Consider the following 23948-nt stretch of genomic DNA (forward strand, 5'->3'; position numbering starts at 1 on the left):
GTATTATTTTATATTTTAACACAGTGGACAGTAATTTCCATATGCTCTGTATTTACTTCTTTAGTATGTGCTAGCAGATAGCCAGTTATTCATATATGGTTAAATATGTAATTTAATAACACAATTTAAATACTCATTAAATTACTTTGATTTAATTTTTAAACTTTTATTTTAGCATTCAATTATGCACACACACACAAAAGTTTGTGTGTGATGTAATTATAAACATTAATACATTAATATTATCTTTTCTTTGTTTAAAATAGAAACATTTATTATAAAAATTATAATTGTGCCAAGTTATGCTTTATGTCGTGTATTAACTGTTGTATTATATTCAGATTAATTTTTATACTTTGTTTTTGCCTGATTGACGTAAGTTGAACAATTAATAAATATGTTCCTTAAGTAGTTATTTTTTTTTGTAATTACTGGCCTACTTTTATTGTAGTTATTATTATTATTATTATTACTGTTCTAGCAATTTACTGTTATTGTTGTTGTTTTTATTTTTGTTGTAATTCATTTTTAAATAATTATATTAATTTGTGGCTTCTTTAAGTTAAGATGTGCCATGACATTTTTTATAACAGTGATGTATTTTTATTTTTAATGTGTTATTTACGAACAGTTACTAATTTAGGCAATGTACTCGTATAATATAAAATATAAATTTATTTTTTGAGTTGTCAGATTAACTGATTAAAAAAAATACTTCTGTTACATAGTTTAGATGTCAAATTTATTCATATTTTAAAAAACATTATAAATTAATTAAAAATATATGTAATGATTATAATATATATATATATATATATATATATATATATCAGTATAATTGGCTGGCTATTTAGTAATGATCCACAGGCTGTAATCTTGTTTGAATTTGAACTGGTTTCAGTTTGCAGTTAGATTCCCAGTGAGGTTCATCATCTTTACACTTAATAACATCATTCATTTCTTTTACCTTTTTAAAATATATTATTGAAATAGTGTTGAACTTTTTATTAAAAAAATATGTTGTTTTTAAATATTTTATCTATAATTTCAGTCATTTAAAAGATGAAAAGTTCTTCAAAGTTTTCTTTTTTGCTTTAAGCTGTAAATTTTGAATTAAATTATATCATATTATGATAAGTCTGAAAAACATGGTAGGCAATGGAAAATCTCTTCCTCTGGGAATTACATGGTCTAGAAATATTTCTAGAACCAGTACCATGGATGCTCTTGCATTGTGGGTTGTTGCTGTCTCCTGCTGTAACCACACTACGTTCAAATCAATCCCGCAGCAGTATAGTTTAGGAGCTAGGAATTCCTGCAACAACATTGTGAACTGAGCAGAACTGACCTTCACTGCTTGACGTCCCTCTTCAAAAAAAATAATGGGACTATGATCCCAGAACTTATATAACAAAACAGATAGTTATACTTGGACTGTGAAGAAGATAAATATGAAGCTGCTGGCTATTTGATTCAGACCATGTAATGAACATTTTTTTTGTTTATTGTCTCTGATAAATGGAAATATGCTTAACCACTCATTAGGTAAACTCATCCATAAACAAGTTAAGAAAAGTCTCACAGAATATCACTTGATTTCTTTTGTCTCACTCACTTAGATCTTGCACCATTACTTATACTGATGGAAGTTCAAATCCTTGTGCAGAATTCTTAACACAAAATTTTCAGGTTCTAATGTATGTTGGGTATTTTTTATTATCCTTCTGAATTGAATGATGGATCATGACTGTAATATTCTTAAAATCATGCTCTGACATGTTCCTGTGTATTCATTAATGTGAAAGAAAATTTTTAACCAGCTAAGTTTAACTGTTGTTCCAAGAGAATCATTTATTAAGCAAGGATGTTTTTCATTCTTTTCTTTATGTCATATATGTTTTTTTACAATCCAAGAAATAATACTCTACCTGGTTTCAGATGTTTAAAAAAATTAGTAAATTCTAAAAGGATCCTATCAGGAAACTGGATATCATTTTTGTTATAGTTAACTTATAGTTATGTTACATTCAGCATAAGAGCTATCCATTGTGGTTATTTGTAATAGTGAGAAATTTTTTTTACGGTAGTAATAAAAAAAAAAACATGTTTTCATATAATGAAAATAAATGTACAGGATGGCTTAAATTAAAGTTTTGATTAATCTTTTTTTTTCTTTAGGAACTTGCCTTCATAATACTACATAATATTTTGTTTAAACTATTTTTTATTTATTTATTATTAATTATAATTGCTATCAAATATTAATATATAACTTTTGGGTCAGCCTATATTGTATTACAGCAGTTTGTTCATTTCTTTTACTGAACACAATAAAGATAGTTTTATTGTAACAATAAATTTGACAACTCCACTTATATATGTATATGAATCAGAAAATCAGAAGCTTGTAAGTGCCTAAATTATGAACAGATTTTGTATAATTTAGTTTTTTTTATATATATGCTTAGTTTACTTTTCAATAATTTGTTATAAGTCAGTTTGTTTAGTTTTAAAATTCATGTGAAGATACTTTTGTTATTAAATTTTATTGAAAATGATTCTGTTTGTAAAAAGATTTTAGTTTTGTCTTTGTATTAATATTTCTGAAAATTGTAATTTATTTATAAGGTATTTACATATTTTTGATTTTCCTTTTGTCTCTTATTCTTGTAATATATATATATATATATATAAATTTATTTTCTTTTTAAATAAATAATACAATTTATTGACACTAAATTTCTATTTTATGTTTCATTATAATAATTATTGTATCTTTCTGTTTTTTTTTTTCATTGTAATGTTTTTTTATTATTACATATAATTTTTTAAAATTAAATCTCAGTACATTTATTTTCAAACAGTTGAACAATTTTTTGCATTGTGGTGGTTTTAAGGATTATACCATAGGTTCCAATATATATTTATGAACTTAACAAGGTACTTCACAAACGGGGTATAAGGTATACTTCACAAACTGTACAATAAAAATTTAATAATTGTAGTATATTTTCAAAACTCTAGTATACTCATAGTCAAGTGGTAGTATAGAATATTACTTTTTTGAACAATGAAATAAAAAGTTAATTAAATCTATGCCTGGAATTTTATGTATTGTAGAATCATAACTGCCTTACATGATTTAGTAATTCACATGGTGGCTTCTAGATAAACTGGGCTCACTTTAAATTTCTCATAAGGGTCTGACACTTTTTAAATATTCATTTAATTATCTCATCTTTGTTAAATATATATATACAGTGTGCCTACATCCATCTTGCTGACAATCCCTTGAGAAATTAAGATTTTTTTCCCCAAGCTGCTTTAAAAATTGTTTTTTCATAGAAATTTTTGTAGAGTTGCCCAACAATTTGTTGGAGGGTCTCTAAAGTAACAATCTCGTCCACCTGTAGAAATGAGTCTTGTGTAGAAGTTACAGATAAATTGTGTAATCACTTAATATATTTTCTGGGTTGTCATATGGATATGTCAAATTGAAATGATTATAGAAAAAATTAAGATCAATAATAATAATAAACGAAAGGCTTGGAAATAAATTTGAAATGTTTACAGTGCACTGCCATACTGTCCAGTGTTAGCTTATTATCAAGTAAAATTTTTAGATAGATTCTAGAATATTGTGAATTGATTATGTGTGTGTTAATTTTTTTTATTTCAGTTATGTAATTATTAAATAAATATTACCTGATCTCTGTTAAATGATTAGTCTAAAGACATAGAGCATAGAGTACTTAAAATAAAACAATAAATTGATATTTTATTCCTAAATCTAGGCAGTTTTACAGGAACCTTTTGGGTTGCACTTTTAAAATAGTGTTGATCATAGGTTTTAGCACTGTTTCTCTGAGATAATATTCTCTTGGCTGATAAAATTTGTATGTACAGAGTACAATATTTTTTAAACAAAATTTGTAATTATATTATTTTTGTGATATTTTCTTCATAAAATTGTTTTCATTCTCAAATTTAATTTGAATGATTATTTTCTTATTTCCTTCCTTTAACTTAAAATAATTAGACAGGCAACTGCCTCGAGTCCAACACATGCTACTTCCCCTACAAGATTAGTGCATTGCATCTTTCACAAAACTAGGGCCCCATGAGGAACATTCTTGTTAGATCAAAAGGCACTAGCATGAAAAGGCCTTCTGTATACAGACTGGAAGGAAACCACATCAGGAGAAGAATGCAAATATTTTTCTGATCTTCTAATGAATAACCTGAGTAAAAATATTTTTCACAAGCATGATCTACTTAGGATAGAACGCAATCCCAAACCTTTGCCATCTTAAAAACCGTTTATATAATTGCCATTAAAATTAAATACCCAGATAAATAGAAAGGCCCAAAAGCAAAGGACCGATGTCCAGGATGTGCAATTAGTAGGGGAATAAAACATCCCCAAAACAAAACAAATTTGTGTTCCATTCTGTTCTGCTCCTTGTTTGTAGATTTTATACCACCACTGGATTTACATTTGAAAATTATTTGATTGCTAATTTTTTTAAATTTATTGTGTAATAATAATAATACATTGTGCTGTTACATTTATTTATGCTGTGCAATATATTTCTTAATTTAGGTGTGAAGATATGTTAATTTCTGTTACCATGGTGATTTTATTCATTTTCTTGTCTTCCGTAATGTTAAGATTTATGTTAAATCTGATGTACAGTTCTACAAATGAATACTCTTTATATTTTTATTATTTTTTTTAAGTTTATTTTTTGTCGCATTTTTATTTTGTTGAATGATAAACAGTTTTAAATGGTAAATTTAACTCTTATTTAGTTACATTAAGTTTTTAAAAAGAGTTTAGAATACCTACATTTGAATTTGAATGTAAACAACCACTGCCTGAATTGGCTATAAGACAGACTAATGTTATTTTTTTTATTCAAATGATGTTTCTCACTTATTGTGTTAGTTTTGAATTTTCATAAATTTTGTTTTTATCATAATGTTATTCTTATCATTTCCAGAGAAAAAATAATTAATGAACAATCTAGTTTTATAAATTTCTGTACACTTTTATCTGGTTCCTATTTTTAAATCTGTAATACAATTTAAAATAATAAAGCATAAATATGGAATTTTGATGCAGATAATTAATTACATATGTATTTGAAATTGTAATTTCTAACTCACCAAATTATTTATTCTATGAAATTTCTTTTTTTTTGTAAAGAATGTATATTCACAAGATAAATGGACAAGCCTTCATTGAGTAACTGATTTGTATATTAAAGTTAAAGGGATTGATTTACAGCTGTGATTATTTGGTACTATCAATAATCAGTGGGAAGTTAATATATTATTGTTATAAATTAAGAGTACATCTATCCTCTAATTATTTTGTTATATATTTTGTATTTTTTCATTCAATAATCCAATATAGTTTTGTAGGTTAGGGAGTGACTTTTCCTTTGGCTGTAGTTTCTTTAAAATGTATAAAACCATATTAAAAGTTTTTTAAGAAATTACATGCTTGTCCTTTAAAGCCTCTCTTTTGTTAGTTTGGAATTTCTGATGTTATAATCATTAATATTATATTACTTAATACTAAAAAATAAATGAATAAATAAAAGTTGGTTGTGTTTAATTAGGCAGGTATCATTTTATTATACCCCCTATAAATAATAAAAAAAAAAATAATAATAAAAATTAAAAAAAAAATTTTAAAACTTAATCTTATGAGGGGGAGTTGGTTTAATATTATAATTCAGTTTTAATCAGAGTTAAAATTTTCATTGTGATTTTCATTTTTTGGGGTTAAATAAATATTTTTCATTATTTATTTATTTTATTTTTCCAGGTAACTACAGGCTAACCGTCCAATTATAGTTACAAAAGATGAATTTTTGTAGTGTGTGAAAAATGCCAATCCCAATTGAGGATCTGCTGGATGAAAGGCGGAAATACCCTCATTTCTGCATGGAAGTTGATAATTATAAATATTTTTTTGTTCCAATATTTTATCAACAGTCTTTAAAATTATTATTTACTACCAAATTCATGTTTTTAAGCCCATTTATTAATTGAATTATGCAAGTTAATAAGCAATTCATTTAAATCAATTGAGTTGAATTAACAACTTTCTGTACCGCATTAAACAAAATCTGTATCAGAATACTAAATTGTGCTATGTTCTGGCTCCACAATATTTTGATTAAACTAATTGTGTGAAAAGAATACATTGAGGTATAATAACACTTTTATAATCTTTTTAGTGATAGTAAAGAACATGGCATTGAGCTTAAATTAATAAAAAGTAATGGATGCACAGTGTTATATTGTATATATGTATGTTCGGTATCTAATCTGGTGATACTACAAAACCAATTACCATATTAATTTGTAATAAATTTAGTTATACATGTACATATATAGGACTTACTGTATACATACATTTATATAGTTTTACATGTACTTATGTAGACAATGGTCTAGAATTAATTATTCTAGGGAGTATTTAATACATTATTTTATTTTCAGTTCTTTCAATATTCTCTCTAAAAACTAAAATTATTACACTAAAAAAAAAAATAAAAACATAAAATTCTTTTATTTTAAACTTTATTTCAGTGGTCAAGAAGTGCCTTTTTGGCTATGGATTGGCAATCCAGTTTTCTTTTTTCTCCAAGTAAGATTGAGTTCATCTCCAATGGAGACACAATTATTTTAAATTGTATGTTTGCAAATCATTTTTTTGCAAAACGATAAGTAGCCACAGCTGCAAAACTTCTACAGAAGTCACAGCTGAGCGTATTTTAGGCACAAAAATCATAGCTTTAGTTCAGTATACTGTATCCCTGTGCTTCATATATTAACTAGGCATGAATGCTTAACTGTCTATATTTATTTATGTATTTAAAGAATTCCTTATTACAGCTAGTTAGACTTAAGTGTAGGTTACAATATTAAGTATTAATATTACAATAATAAAAGTAATTATACAAATTTATACATGAAGTATATTCAAAAAATACATTGCATTAAACATTGCACCCTTCAACTTTCAGTCATTAGTAATATTCAGACAATTGCTAATATGGCCAAATCATGCTACAAAGGAAAACAAAAAATATTCTATGGAATTTTGGTACCTCAAAGAGAAACCAAGAGTTCAGGTTACCATCTCTTTCTTAAGTGTTTTCTAATTTTGTACGGACTATCAGTAGATTAACAACTTGCATATATAGCTTCCCTTTGGACATTGGACAGGAAACTTCATTTATTCCTACTGTAACACAGCTTTCAATAAGGTAAATTACTCTACCGTATTCCATATAACTGCATTAAAAAAAATGTCAAAATTTAAAAATGCAGTCCTTAAGAGTACGCATGAAATAATTTTACTTTCTATTTTTCTTTATCTGTACCGTTAGTTTGCTATGTAACTTCGGCACACAGCAGGAATAAGTTCTTTTAAACATTTCACTTTTAGGTTTAGCTAAGACAATGAAATCAGATTGTAAATATTACCTTGAATATTGTTTCTGCTCCTGATTTAAGAAATGATTAAAACGTTATACGCAAACAAATGTCTTAATGGTAACATGTTAGCATCCATGAATAATGGAAATGTGTGTTCTAACCTTTGCTTTTTACAGTTAAATGTTAAGTCTTTTTCTGGACTGTGATCAGAGTTTTAATTCTTGTTAAATTCCACCCCGATTCCATACTGCAATCATAATCGTACAAGTGCATGATACACAAATCTTAAAATGATTATGGTACTAAAAACGTAAAAAACACAACATTATTATGGTACTAAAAACGTAAAAAACACAACATTCTAAAATTTTTATTTATTTGAATTTTTCGTTCGTTAATATGATTGAACCATGAGAAGCTTTGGTCAATTATTAACCCTAAATACTTTTTCTTATGCTAGCGTTTTTAACTGTATCTTTGGTTTACATAATGAACAGGCCTATTATGTATTGTGCATCTATTATTTATACTGGACATAGTTAATTATAAATTGAACGAGCTGAGTAATAAAATATGATTTTAGTTTAAAAACAGGAAGTGAAAATAAAAATATTTTATCCGTTGTGTTAGTAATAACAATTAATTATTTATAATTTATATTTAGTAAATCTATAATATTGGTACTGTGCACATAGCAAAACAAAAATATACTGTGCATTTAAATTTCACTGATTTTATTTTAATTATAAATAATAGTTGCTACTATAGCAAATTTTTATTTATGGAGCCAGTTTTGGAACTATACTAGCCAGATGAAAATAGGGGCTGTTTAAATGTTAAAATTTTGAATATGATTGGTATTGTATTTTTAATTATTATAAATATATGTTCCCATTTTTCTTGTATCCATAATGGAATAATAATTATTATTAAAGATGATGGGAACTAGAAAATTTTTAGTTGTCATATCCTTGAATTAAAAAAAAATATAAATAAATAGAATGTAAGTAAATTTTACATTTTAGTAGGTAAAATGTGATAATGTTACAAAAAAAGATAAAAAAATTTCATCTATGTAGTAGACATTTAGTCTATTAATTATATATATATATATATATATATATATATTTAAAAAAATTCTTTAATTATTATTATTTTAATTAATTAAGAATCATATGAAAAAATGTATTTTTTATATTAATTGAATTAATTAAAAAGATAACCCCAAACAGTTTGATGATTTTTTACCAGTTATTCCAGATAAGTGGAAAAATGTTTTTTTTTTTGTATTTATGATTATAATTAAGTTCCAGTTTTTTAATTTATAATTCTGATTTTATACGTAGAATATTAGTAAAAGTGGTGGATACTATTTAAAATGATGTAATATAAAATATTATTTTTTAATTTAGTACTGTATGGGTATTTAAATTATTTGAGTATACTTTATAATTCATTATATTTATTACTGTCGTTATAATTAAAAAGGTATTGTACTATCTTGAATACTTGCTCATATACAGAATATGTATTACAAACACATAATTTAAATTAAAAGCCTAGTATTAGTTATTATAAGTTTAATCATTAAAAAGAAAAACTAACATAATAATTATATATATATGTATACATATAGGTAGGTTAAATTGCATATGTATTTTAAGTAGTTATTCTAAGATAATCTACTATGACACATTCCTGCCACTTGTTCACATTGTATGTGTGTTTGTGTATGTATGTATGTATGTATGTATGTATGAGTGAGTTTATACTGTATATAAACACATATGCAGTAAATTATAGTGTATTTATATAATTATATTATATATGTCACAGGATAATGGGCAATAATTAGTCAAACTGAATTAAAATAATTATACTTAATTAATTAATTTTTTTCTAAAGACTTGCATGGTATTTTGAAAAAATAATCTTTCAGAAATCTCATTTTACTTCTCATTTGTGAACACTTGATTTGAAAGAGAACAACCTGCCATCCCATTTCATAAAGAATTTTCGTTTACAATTTATTAATTTGCTTTTAAATTTCATTTTATTATTTTTATATAATTAATCGTGGGGGGGGGTCACTGAAGCTTACAATGATTAAAAATTGTTTTTGAGGTATAGTGGAATCGTGCTGATAATTTGTCTTTCCTGGAAATCAATGTGTGACAAATTTATTTATTTATTCTATATCCTTGCACTGATCCATAAAACCAAATTTATTATATTAAATACAAAAATTTTAAAACTCATAATCTCACTCACTCTTGTAACAATCTACAGTTTACTAGTGCTGCTGTACTCAACCTGACATCAGATGATGTTAGAAGATTTTTTATTTATTTGGACAAGTATTTAAAATCTAGTCAAAATAGGAGTGTTGAATTTTACTTTTGTTTACTTGTGTGTAGTTCTACATATATATATATATATATGTAGAATATACATAGAAGATGTACTTTATATATATATATATATATATATAAAGTACATCTTAATGCAATTGAACATTATATAAAATAAACATACAGCAATGATATATTGAATGAATATCTAGAAACTAAATATTTCATTGACTTTCAACTCTTGGCATTTTTGTAATAGGTAATAGGAGACTGTTTAATTCCAAAAATTCTTATTATAACGGTTGACTCTAATGAAATGCCAGTGTTTAAAAACATTTAATTTATTATATACAAATAACAATGATACAATCAGGAATAATACTACAATGAATTTTTATTTGCAGAAGTTGCTCAATGTGGCTACTGACTACCTCCAGGCATATCTGAACAGATTTCAACACGTTTGAAAATACAGCTGAAGTACCAAAGTGATGGCATTCACAAATTCAGTTATGTTATTTTTTAGTTCATCCATGGTATGAGGATTGTTCTTGTAAACAGTTCCTTTTGTTACTCTCTGTAAATAAAAACCTATAGGTTTAAGATCTGAGAACCTCAGTGACCAGATATGCTTTGAAGTGAGGCAATGTCCTGAACACTTCATGCAACATTTTTAGTGAAACATTGGATGTGAGTACTGTTGCTCCACCTTGTTGGAAGTATGCTCTGCCAGTTTCTTACTCATTTAATTGGCTGATGATAACTCTGAAATGCGGATATTAATTTTGTTAGGTTAATAAAAATGTACAGTTCAGATTGGGACAGTATTATAATTAGAAAGCTACATAGACGTAAGGAATAGAAGTGGAGTCCATATTAATCAGTTTTTAGTGTGATGATGCATAAAAATTTACTAAAAAACTGAATTAAAGTATAATCACTACAGAATTTAATTTTTTTCTTGGCTTATTAATATGTGATGCCAATGATAATTTTTCATTTATTATTTCATTAATATATTTTACATAGTTAATAAAATAATAAATTAAAAAAATCTTAGGGCGTTATAAATAAAGACTAATAAATTTTTTTTAGGAATATACCAAAAGTTTTTCAGTTTTATAATTCTTTATTAAACATTGATTAATGAGAATAAATAATTTTCAATGTATTTTTTTTATTAATAAATTTAGTTTGACTGGTATGACAGGCCCAAAATATTATTTCTAATTATTCTAATGTTGTAAATAATATTAGTATTATCATAGCATTTTTTACATATTTTAATAATAATATATGAACTAGTATTTTTCAGTATCTATATATAAATATGTTTTTTGTGTGTGAGTGAGTGAGTGAGAGAGAGAGAGAGAGAGAGTGTGTGTGTGTGTGTGTGTGTGTGTGTGTGCGCCGGGGCGCATATATGAATGTGTGTATATTCACAAATTGAATGATTGTATTATTTAATTTTATATTTTAATCTTACTACTCTATTCAGTGTTATTGCATAGAATTGATTAATTTTGATCTATTTATTTACAGAATATTAAATAATATTATTAATAAAAGAGTGAAAAATTGTTAGGTACTATCTTATTTTATTCTTAATAAAAATCTGTGCAAGTTGATTGATTTAAAATATGAAAAATGCTGAAATTATGATTTATTTCTAAATTTTATATATATATTTTTTTATAAATCAGTATTTGTTATGTTGATTATCAACTGTAAATTATTTTTTCTTTTCTACATTTATATATTTTATCAGTAGTTCATATTTTCAGTTATTGTGACATTAAAAAACATGTAACTGTTGTTATAATGAATATATTATTCTTGTGTATTTAACAAACATTTTTTTTTTAACATATATATTGATATTTATTTAAAAAAAAAATTTAATTTAACAATAATGATCTGATCATATTTACTAAAGTTTTAGGCATGATTTGAATTAGAATTAAGAAATTTTTTCTGTTAGTTACAACTAATTTTAATACAGCATTAATAATTATAGCTTATTCACAAAAATAATTAAAATAATGTTAAAAATAATTTTCAATAGATTCGTTAATCCATGGTTGATTTAATTGTATTATCTACTGATTTATAAGTTAATATTATTCAGAGTTTAATATTTAATGAATGGGATGTCATTCATTTAAATTATGATTTGATGACATACTTTAATTATGATTATGTAATGGAGGACATCCAGTTTGTAAATTTCTTAACAAATCCCCTCATCCTTAAGCCTTATTAAAAAATTGGAAAAATGATCACAAAATATTTAAAAAGAAATGATAATATTCTTATTATATTAAAAAAAACCACTAAAATTAATATTTAATGGTATCAAGCTACAAAGTGGTCAACATTTGAAAATTGCATAAATAAAAGAAAAAAAATGTTTTTTTTCTTTTATTCAGAAAATAGATCACTGAAGATCTATTCAGAGAATAGATCTTTAGTGATTTATCATTTATATAACCCAGATAGGTTCATAACTAAAACAGCCTCCTATCAAGTTATAAAGTACTAGGGGTGAAGTATTTCAAATAAGCCTATGTGTCATTGACATGAATCAAATAAGTATTAAGCAAAAATCCTTAGAAAAGGACTGGGGATGAAAGGATCAAGTATAAGGGAAAGTAAGGGATGAATTATGATAAAGGAATTATATTTCTAAGAGGATTCATGAAACAAGACAAAAAAAACCTGACCAAAGAAGTACCTCAGTCTTTCTTAATGTATCATTCATCCCACCTACTATTAGTGATCCTGTCTGAAATGGAAGATTAGTATATTTCTAGCCAGGATTGAAGAAGTACAATAGCGAATGGCGTGGCATATTTCAGTTAAAATATACGCCGCAACAAATTATTTTTCTCCAGATATTGAAGGCCACCTTAAGGAAAACTTGTCCATCCCCAGAATTGCATGGTGTCTGAAAGCATGTTAATGAATTATATAGATTATTTAGCAAGATAATCATCGAGGATTTATCATTTATAATTAAAATATTAACAAGGTTGCAGTATTGGTTAAGTGTGACTTTCACAAATATTTACAGTGGTATCCTATTCTCCCATTGATTTCTTTTCTGTGTAGTTCAGGAACTAAATACTTAATAAAAAAAGGTAAAATTTACTTTCACTTTGGTGTAATAGTGGGTGTGTAGGATTGGTTCAGTTGGAGTCTAAACAACAGTTTCATTTCATATTCTAATACAATTATTGCTGCTGCTAAAGCTGGATTGTTATGATAAGAAATGACAAACTAAATTTTTATCGTTTTTCATGATTATTATATTATTGTGTATGACTAAATATTTTTTTTTATTTAACATCTTTTATTTACAGCACAAGGCCATTTATTGCAATCCCAAAACATAATTTTCCTCTGTCAAACACATAGTTCACTAAGCCTGTCCTATCCATGGACCTCTACAGTTCCATTCATCCATTCTCACCTCGGATGAGAATTCTCTTCCTTTGTCTAGCTGGATCCATGAGCAGACTTTCTGAGGTATTCTACTTTTCTCCATTTGTCTCACATGACCGTACCAGGTGAGCTGTTCTTCGATTTTGTCAGCTAAGAAAGCTGTCCTGTCCATCATCCTCAAAATATCATTTCAAACTTGAGTTTGAATGGTCAACCAACAACTTCTTCTCCAAAAACTCATCTCAGTTGCTGTTGTCACTCTACTTTTCAGTCTGAACTGGAGAGTCCACAATTCTGATGTGTAAGTGGATGCACTTTCAACAAAGGAACTAAATGTCCTCTTCTTGGTGTTTGATATTAGATCATGCTACAAAACTGGGTGCAAAATTTTAATAATCGATCAACTTTACCAATTTTTTTCAAAATATTGGTCGCTCATCAGATGCCAAAATCGTACCAAGCTACTTATATTCTTGAACCATCTTTACATCCCTTTGTTTGTACTAATCTCCTTCCCCTCACCATCAATGACCATGTATGAGTATTTTGTTTTCTTGATATTTTTATCTTGTACGCACTAAACATTTTAACAAATATTTTTCTTTGACAGTAATATGCGTACATAACGATAAAAGAATAATCAACTCTGAGCATGTGTAACATGTTCTCCGCTGATATGTTTTATAAATAAGACCTCCTACTATGCTGAATTGGCTTTTATCACATAATGACTGCCTTAATTGGTATTTTTTCATACTCTGAGGGTTAAAATTCATAAAGAAAATACAACCCGTCAAAACTGCTAGATGAGGTTAAATTTATAATAACAAGATCCATCAACACATGCTGTTATAAAATCAAAATGAAATTAAACGCTCTTTGCTACCAGAGCACACTATGTATCCCCCAGAAAAATACAGTCAAGTCTATAACTACGATTTTTATAAAAACATGTTTGAAATTTGTAATTAAGTTTATTTGTAGCTTTTAAAAGAAAACTTAAAAATTTACCTTTGTAACATTTTGTAACAATAATTATTTTATTTATATCAACCAAATGGGAGTTTAATTTATAAAAATTCTGTATAACTATTTGAATACAACTTGGTATAAAACATTATTTTATTGGGAAGGAATAAATGTTATTTTTGGTTTACAACAATATTTTATTAGATAATATTTATTCTTCTTTTTTGTAATTAACTTGTTTTATATAAACATAGATCTTAAAAAAACCTAAGTTAGTAAGGAATGATATTTTATGATTAATAAAAGTCAAATGAGTAAATGCAAACAAAAGATTATCTTTACATAAAAATGAACTATTTTTTCTTACAAAAAAATAATACAAAAATAGTATTTAAATTAACAAGAAATAATTACTTTAGAGGCAAAAATTTGATTTATGATACTATTCTATTGTAGATGCGATTGTATATTATATTTATCAATGCTATTACACATACAGCTGCAACATCTTACAAATTACTCACCCTTCATATGTGTTGGAGTATCAGCGTTGAACATGTTAATAGTTTCTTACCTATGCAATGTGTTATTAACACCACCGCTACCATCAGTTAAAAATACAACCCGTTATTCATTTGTCAGTGAAGCACAGTATACCAGTAATGGATAAGTTATTATAATAAAAAAATTAGTGTTAACATGTAAGATAAATTATAATTATTAATGACCACGTTTGCTTATATAAATGAAAAACTTTTATCGCTATTGATAGTTAAGAAAGGGAATTACAAAAATTAAAGAGGAGGTACTGTTTTGATAAATGCTGATTGTATAAAATCACATGTCTCTGTGTAAAAAAAAATTAATATATAACTTTTTTCATTAGTTGTGCTTTTTATTTATTTATTATTTCTTTTGGTAGTGCTTCATTTTTAGAAAATTGTAATTTTGTGCCCGTTTTTCAATAAGGCTTCATTGAAGTTTGTTTTCATTATTTTGAACTTGTATTATATCATTTCGAGAGTCTCGGTGAAGATTACAAGAGTAACTCTTTAATTATTATAATAATGTAGTTCTTTTTCAATTTTGTAAAAGAATTGTATTATATTGTTATTTTTTCATTATCCTTAAAAAAAAACAAAACTAAACAACGGGACCGTTTTATTTGATATTTCGATTTATGTATTATTACTAACTGCATTAATAATAACATCAATTAAAAAAATAAAAAAATATGGTTAAACATAAAAAAAATAATTATGTAAACTTGCCAAATTTTATTTATAGCTATTATTGTAATTACGTATTATCATATTATTATAATTAAAATCCTATGCCAATTAATAACGCCAAGTAAAGTCAGACTTTCTTCAGAGTTGTAGATATATATATATAATATACATATACATAAGTATAATACTATATTATTAGTATAATATGATATATATATTAAAAAAGATTTATTATAATTATGCTACATTATAATTGTAACCTAATAATATGATTGTTTAAGAAAATTATGAACAATGTTGGAATACTGTCAATTTGTTTTAAATTATTTATTAATTATTATATAATGTATTTGTATTAGCCAATATGTATTAATTGTATTATTATTATTGTTTTTACTTTTAAAATATAATTTATTATGTAAATTTTTAATTAAAAATAAATAATTATAATTTAATTATTGCTGAGTAGGTAGTATTATATTCATAAATATAATATATTATGAAAAAGAAAATATACACACATTATACACAATTACTATGATTAATGTATAATTATTATTAAAATACCGCCCTATATATTATAATATTGTAACATAATTATATATTTTAAAGCTGTATAAGATAATTATATAAATTATATATAGTTAAATAAATCTTGTATCCTTTCATTTAACATTTTTATGTTTTATTTATTTATTTTCCTAAAATTATTTATAATTTAAAAATAATTAGCTACTTATTAACAATTATTATGATATTAAAACGGTTGTGTAGTGAAATAAATGGAAATGCTTTTATATTTTATTTACTTGAGTTTAGACTCTGTTAGTATGAAATATAACATCTTTATACAATGTGCTTGGAAAGTAAATATACACTTGTACAAAAATATGTAACATCGACTTGATCTTATAATAGTAGTTGGAAATGGTCCCCGTGAATTTACACATATCTGCACGCATTTTGCTTTCCACAAGAAGAAAACTTCTGTTTTTTAAAATCACTAAACATTTTTCTTATTCATCATTCCTTTGACAGGAAAATGACAATAAGGTTTTACAGCAGAAAAACACTTTTGATATATTTTTTTTACCAGTGTTTCATTGACGAAACAGTGCGTAAATCACATACATAATTTCTGGTACAAGCAATTCACTTCACTAGCAAGATAAATCAACAAAATCATTAAAGAACCGCATTTCTTAATGCAAGGAAGAATATTCATCATACCAAAACAAAAAAAAAACACAAAATCCAGCTAATTTCAGACCAATTGCATTCTTACCCACATTATACAAGCTAATCGCATCTATAATTACTCAAGATAGGCAAACATTAGACATAAAATAACATGCTCACCGAAGAACAAAATGGACATTGAAAAAATTGTCAAGAATGTAAAGAAAATATAGTAATTGTTAGCATAATCATGAAACAAGCAGAGAAAATGCAGCAAAAATATAACTACATGCTAAATTAATTACAATAAAGCATTTGACTCCATCTGACAGAAATGCCTACTGAAATCTTTGGAAATCTACAATATAAACCATATCTACAGTAATTTTTACAAACAATCGTGCAAACATGGAGGACAACAATATGTTTAAACACAGACCAACAAAAAATATAAATCAAAGACATCAATATCAATAGAGGAATATTGCAAGGTAACTCCCTTACCACCTTATAGTTTTGAATATATTTCAACCTTCTTTTAAATATACTGAACAACACACCCTTTGGCTTCAAAATAAAAAATTTCTTTTGGTACGCCGGAAGGCAGAAGTAGATTTCATCAGTGCTAAGTAGGGGATAAAAAAGATCTTCACCTTAGAGTTAAGAAAAGCTTCAAATTTACTCGATACGACAATGGTTACAAGTGAAAAAATTTTCACATGTTTAGTATACGACAAGCCCCGTCTTCTTACAATTCCAGTAACATTTTGGTCATCCCTTGCCGTAAGGGTTTGTCATATCAAAATTGTTTAGACAAAAGTTTTAAGTAATGTTTAGTTAACTAATGTTTAGCTTTAAACTGTTTTGATACTGTACCTATTAAGGGAGGTATGATTGTTTTGTCTTTAAAACCTCATTTGTTCCACCCCCTGGGCCAATGGTTGGTGATAACAAAAAAAATTACTTACTTAAGTTTTAGGTCCTTATCCAGAGAATAGTGGGAACTTTAAACGAATTTGATATTTTACTTAAGAAAGTTATAGCGATATTTTGTTTTTTCAAAAAAGCCCCCCATTTTCATCCCGTGGTTCAATTTTAGCCATTAACGAACTTGACCGACAATTTGGGAGTTATTTTTAAGGAACAATTTGAAAGTGATTGGTGCAAAATTACGGCAGTTATCGTGTCCACAAGAAAGTGAAATATATATATATATATAAATGTATTGATAAACTTTTGAGCTGATAGTGGTTTTGAGGTGTGGGAGATATGAAATTCAAAGATATGTTGAAATTTTCCAGAAGTCGAATCACGGTACCCACTGCAATAGGTAGCTTTCTTATGAAATCTACTTAACATCAGAGGACTCTGCAACACATGATATGACACTATTAATATATATGGATGGCATAAAGTTTTATGCACAAAACAGAAAATAAATGCAGTCACTTCTGAAAATAATAGAAGAATTCACATGGAATTTGGTATGGACAAATGCAAAATACTTCATGTAACCAAAAGAAACTCCAGACAAGTAGAAATAACAAAAATATTCAACAATAAAACACTCAAAAACATGAAACAACAGGAAACATACAGGTACCTTGCTTTTGAACAAAAACAAGCATAAATCACAAAAACATCAAAGAACGGTTCAAAAAGAGATACACACATAGGCTAACAGGTATACTCAAATCAAAAGTTAATGCCAGTAACATAATCAAGACAATAAACACATAAAAAATGTATTCTCTCTACTTCTTTGGCATAATTAAATCATCAGACGTAGACCTGGAATATCTAAACGGCTCAGCAGCAGCACTAAATTAACAGACAATCGTAAATTACATCCAAATTCAAGCATTGAAAGAATTACAATTAGTTGGAAGAAGGAGGAAGAGGAGTCGCAGAACAAAAAATATTACATAACAGGCAAATTGAAAATCTAAGATTTTACTTCAAGAACAAAAACACATCATCAAAGCAGTTAAGAAAGCAGACAGGGAATATACATCACTCAATCTAAAACAACACTCGTACAACCGCAGTACAACAGAAGAAGGAAACACGGGCAGGAAAAGTACTCCATAGTAATCGCTACAACACAATACAAGAATCAAACTTTATCATATAAGGACTCATAAGAGGACAATTATTTCCAGAAACAAGGATTTGCACTAGTCATATAGGATAGAGAAAGAGCCATGTAAACTACGGAAATACACCACGGAAGAAAATGCAGAAATAGAAAAATGCAGAAAATACCTACAATCCAAAGAAACTACTGAACAAATAACAGGAGTTTGCAAAGTACTTGTTGGAACAGACCGAAATACAAAACAACTGCAAAAATAATGTATATACAAGCAAACAGAGCTGATGGAGGGATAGATTGGTATGAAGAGCTATCGTGGAAGAGAAGAAATAATAAAACGGGTACTGACAACAAAAGAAGAAGCCGTATTTAAACAGCTACCTTCTAAAAGAAAAAAATTCTCCTAATCTCTTAACTATGTAAACAAACTTTATGTATTAGCTCTTTAAAAATTAAAACTTTTATGTTCCTTTTTGTATTTTAAAAATTGTTGTAGGTAGTGCCAGCTCTTTTTTTAGCGATTTGAAGAACAGAGCTCGCTCACTCGATATTGAATTTAAAAAATTGATTTAATCTAAAAGATTTTATTAACGATTTAGTTTAACTAAGTGAAATTAATAGTCGATCAGATACGATTGTTATCGATTTTACTAGTGACAAACATAATCTTAAAGTAACAGCAGTAATATTGTATGCATTTTTTCCGAGAATACTTATCAATACCGATTAGACTGTGAGCATAGGTTACGATGATTTTTTTCCCATATATGCCGTGACATATTTTCAGTATATATAAATATGGTTTTTTTAAGTATATTTTAAATAAAATATGTTGCCTACTGACCAAGTATGAAACGCTAGATTTATTTATTAATTTTATTTCAGATATTAACTGTTGCAATAGAAATAAAGGAAAAAATTTGCATTTTTCATCACATTTATTCGTGGATAATTATTAATAAAATCGTCAGAAATCACAACGTTGATAGAAATCAACTCTTTATAATGTGACTCTCCAATTGGATATGTCTATCCAATTGGATGTGTCTATCCAATTGGATAGACCAAGGGAAACTTTACTGTACAGAATACAGAATTTATTATAAAATAAAATCTAGTTGTGATTAAGATTAATCATTTAAAATATAAATACGTGAAAGAAATTACAATAATAATCTGAATATATCAAATACAGTATAAAAAATAATTCGCAATTCAGAAAGGTTAATGAAAATTATTTGATTGTATACAATTAAACGGGATGCAAAAATTAAGATTTAAAAAATAATTTTTTAATTAGTACTAATTAAAAATTCAGAGATCTCTGTAAAAAAATATCCTTTAAATGTATTTTAAATAAATTAACGAAAAGAATTTTGAAACGTTTCAATAATTCATTAAAAACAGGAACGAAAGCGTAGTAAGGCCCTTTCTCGTAAGCCGAATTATTGCGTTGTGTTTTACATAAAACAGTTCAGTTTCTCGTTTGGCAAAGATGAATATTTTTCATTTCTTTTTTTTTAAAGAAAAAGTCAGTCTCTTTTTTAGCAGTAATTATATATTCGTGGATATAAGCTAACGCTTTTAATTTTATTAATATTGATCAACACGGTTCATCATACTGTGGGCGTCTAAGAATAATCTAACAGCCTATTTTTATCTTGAAAATTTGTCTTAAAGATAAAAACTAAAATAGAGTCCCAAAATATAATATTATACTTCTGATCGGGATATAAGTAAATATAATAAATATTTCATAAAAATATAAATTAAAAATTTAGTGTTTCATTATGGCGCTCTAAAGCAAAACAGTACGGTTTGATTTGTTGTAAATGAAATTGTTTTGATCGCTTAAAGAAAATCTGTCGTACAATAATAAACCTAAGATGTTCTTAGAGGAACAGAAGTGAAATATATGTCAGTACCTGATATAGTATATACGGTACAGTATATATACATAAAGTTAAACGTGTGTTATATGTAATGTGCAATTTTTTATGTTACTTACATTTAATATAAAATCAAAAGAAAATATTCAAAATCACCAGTCGACTAAGTACTATAATCGCTAAATACAAACTAAAAAAAATAATTTATCCGTTTTTTTGAAGATGAAATTAAATAAATACTGCAAAGCAGTACAGCCTCCGACTAACACAAGTAAATTTGATTTGGACCAGTAGGTCCGTAAACAATGGTGGGGATGTGCTTAAATATCACTTACTATTATAAATTATCATTCACATTATTCAAACGGTCAAGGACAGAATACATATTATCTCATCAACTGATGGCAAATAATTGAATATTATTCTAGTATATTAACATAGATCGTCTTACTCCTCCTCCGTGGCGAAATCGTAGCGTATTTGTTTTACGTACGGAAGGATCCGGGTTCAACTCCTAGTCAAGTTGGTTATTTTTACAGGCTAAAAAAAATTTATCTGTCATCCTTTTACAAAAAACTACGATTATCTAAATCTTATTTATTCTTAGTTTTACTTTGGTGATAAGTCATAAAATTCGTTTCTCGGTCCGTCAGCGTAGAGATTCTCCCCACTTGTTCAGTTTGAATGATTGTTGTTGCACTTCTAGGCGTTGAAATTTATCCGTGGTGTTTAAATAGCATTCACTAATAAGTTCTTATCGTGGTTCTTGCCTGTGGAATATGAATAGACATTAGAAGGGGTGGAATATCGTTTTATATATAAGTAAATACTGTTATTGCAGTTTAATTTTGATGAACTGTGAACTGGAGTGTAGGTTCTAACCCCAGTAGAGTGGAAACTTGCCTCAGCCGGTTTTCATAAAAAAACAATTAAAATTAGTAGAAATAGTTAATTGAAATTTGATCTCTTATTATAGGTATGACAATATTTATGAATAATTAATCAAAGCAAACAGTTTATAATTTAAAAACTGAAGTTATTAAAAAATGCTGTTTTAATTTTTTTACCTGTGTTTTATATATAGAGTACTGTAAAGTTGGCTACACATGGATTACATTTATTCGGTTAATATTTAAAAGCCATGAATTAACTGAATTCGTGTACACCAAAAAACAAAAATATTATTTTCCTAATTTAGCGTACTGCCTGAAATATTCTGCCTGCGTCTGTTTGTACAGGTGTAAGATATTTGTTTGCTCTCCCCAGATGTCGGTTCATCCTATATTTTTAGTCTCCAAAGTGTTACAGATATTTAAAGTTTAAATATTTGCTTAGCAAATCCTGTTTTAAATGGATTTCATGTTTTAACTGTTTCCCAGTTTCTTTTTATATAAGATATAGTTTTATTTTTAAGTAATAATGTTACTGTACTAGTTTTCCAAATTCTGTTACTGAACGGAAATTTCAAGCGTGTCAGAAATTTATTTATTACTAATGTAACAGGAGAAAGAAAAATGAAGAGTTGCGTATGCCGTTTAGAATTTGGGAACTTTCTCGAAAATCCAACAATTCCTCAAACAAAATCTGTGGCGTGGAACGTGAAAACATCATCACAATTCGACAAACCGCGATACGTTACTGTGGGTTTTCAAACCGATAGGATAAATAAAGCTACAAGGGACGCGTTAGAATTTGATTCGTGTAATGTGAAAAATATTGAAGTATTCATAAATTCAAATCATTATCCGTACGAGGATTTAGAAGAGAATCGAACGATGATGTATAAGATGTTCATAGACTTTCAAAAATTATATTATAAAAAGATCGATTCGCCGTACACGTTTTCAGATTATAAAAACAAATATCCGTTGTACGTGATTGATTGTTCGAGACAAGATGAATCGGTTAAAATAAATGTTATTGATTTGAAAATTAAAACTGAAATAGAAAGAGAACTTTACACCTAATACAATAGCGTATTGTTTATTAATTTATGAAAATATAGTTTCTTACTCACCATTAACAATGAAAAAGTAGTAAAATACGAGACAAACGAAGAGTCATAGGCTGTAACCAGAGTAGCTGTTAGATAATTTTAACAAATTTTTTTTTTTTGCGTTTGCAGTTAAATTTCACGATGAAAGAAATTTAACTGACGACGAAAGAGTGGATGCAATGAAAATATAATAGTAAAACACTGCTGATTTTTTTGATGAGAAATTATTATTTAATATATCGAAAATCCCTGAAAAAATACGTCCACATACGGCATCACTTTGACCTTTGATCCCTTGACAAAATTTATTGTTCTTTGTTGTAATTTTTGGAGTCATTTCAAACCCGTGTTTTACTATGTATTTTACAGTGAATGCACTCTTTCAGCGTAAAAATTTAACGAAAAACAGGAAGTAATTGTGGATGGGTGGTCTCCCTTTAATTTTCCAGCTTTCTGATGAGGGGGTCAAGGTCGAATTGATGCCGTATGTGGACATATTATACTACTGCTACAGTCTTCGCTGATGCAGCTTTGAAACCCCGGGTCAAAGAAATATTTTCATCTTCTGATAAGAATTTAATCCTTCACACTTTTCTTTATTTACATCAGGCAGAAACCGATTACATAAATATTTAAATGATCTTGTTGAAAAAATTAAGTTTTTTATACGTAGCGCTGATAGACCTATGCTCTACATAATTTTTGTGATTACGCATATTCATTAACATTTTACAACGCGCAGCACTTGATTCTACTTTTCAGGTTGATCTGAGGTAGCATTAAGATTTCTGTAGTAATTATTAGAAGAAAAAAGAAGCTTTTTATTCACTTCATCTAAGTATTTACAGATACCAAAAAATATTTATGTATATTTTACAGAAAATACTCTTCAGGCCGATAAATACTCTGAACGTTGTAAACACCAAAAAATTTTAATTTTTTTTCACAAGAAGCGAATTTTTTTACTAAAAAACGGACGAGAAAAAGTAAATTTTTTTTTATTCACTTCACCCATTAAGCGTAATAAATTCCAACATACACACTTATGTAAGGGATTTTCCCGGAATCGATATTCTGTTGAGTCAGAAAAATAAATGTGTCTAAACGGGTCACTTTTAGAACGATAGTAATTCTTTTCCAGTATTATTATGCTTTTCATTGCAATTTTCATTTCAACCACTTCTTTTGCAACCAATTTAACTAAAATTCAAGATCACAACTACATAACCCACTAACCAGATTTTTTAAAAATTTTAATTTTAATTTTTATTTAAAATGTTCTCAGAAATTACGTTTTTATCACGAATATTAAAAGCATGGAGCGCCCTTCATTGT

The 23948-nt window shown here is 26.9% G+C and overlaps 1 long non-coding RNA gene across 4 annotated transcripts in view; it reads right to left on the reverse strand.

Moving 5' to 3' along the window:
* Positions 1 to 10134: 10134 nt before the first annotated feature.
* LOC142319260 (uncharacterized) overlaps positions 10135 to 23948 on the reverse strand; it is a 64877-nt gene continuing 51063 nt past the window's right edge. For all 4 annotated transcript variants that reach the window (XR_012755151.1, XR_012755148.1, XR_012755149.1 and 1 more), the window contains one exon: positions 10135 to 12756. This is a non-coding gene — a long non-coding RNA (uncharacterized LOC142319260). The remainder of the gene's footprint in view (positions 12757 to 23948) is intronic.

The sequence above is a fragment of the Lycorma delicatula genome, chromosome 2, assembly GCF_047948215.1.
Source record: "Lycorma delicatula isolate Av1 chromosome 2, ASM4794821v1, whole genome shotgun sequence".
In the NCBI taxonomy this organism is placed as follows: Eukaryota; Metazoa; Arthropoda; class Insecta; order Hemiptera; family Fulgoridae; genus Lycorma; species Lycorma delicatula.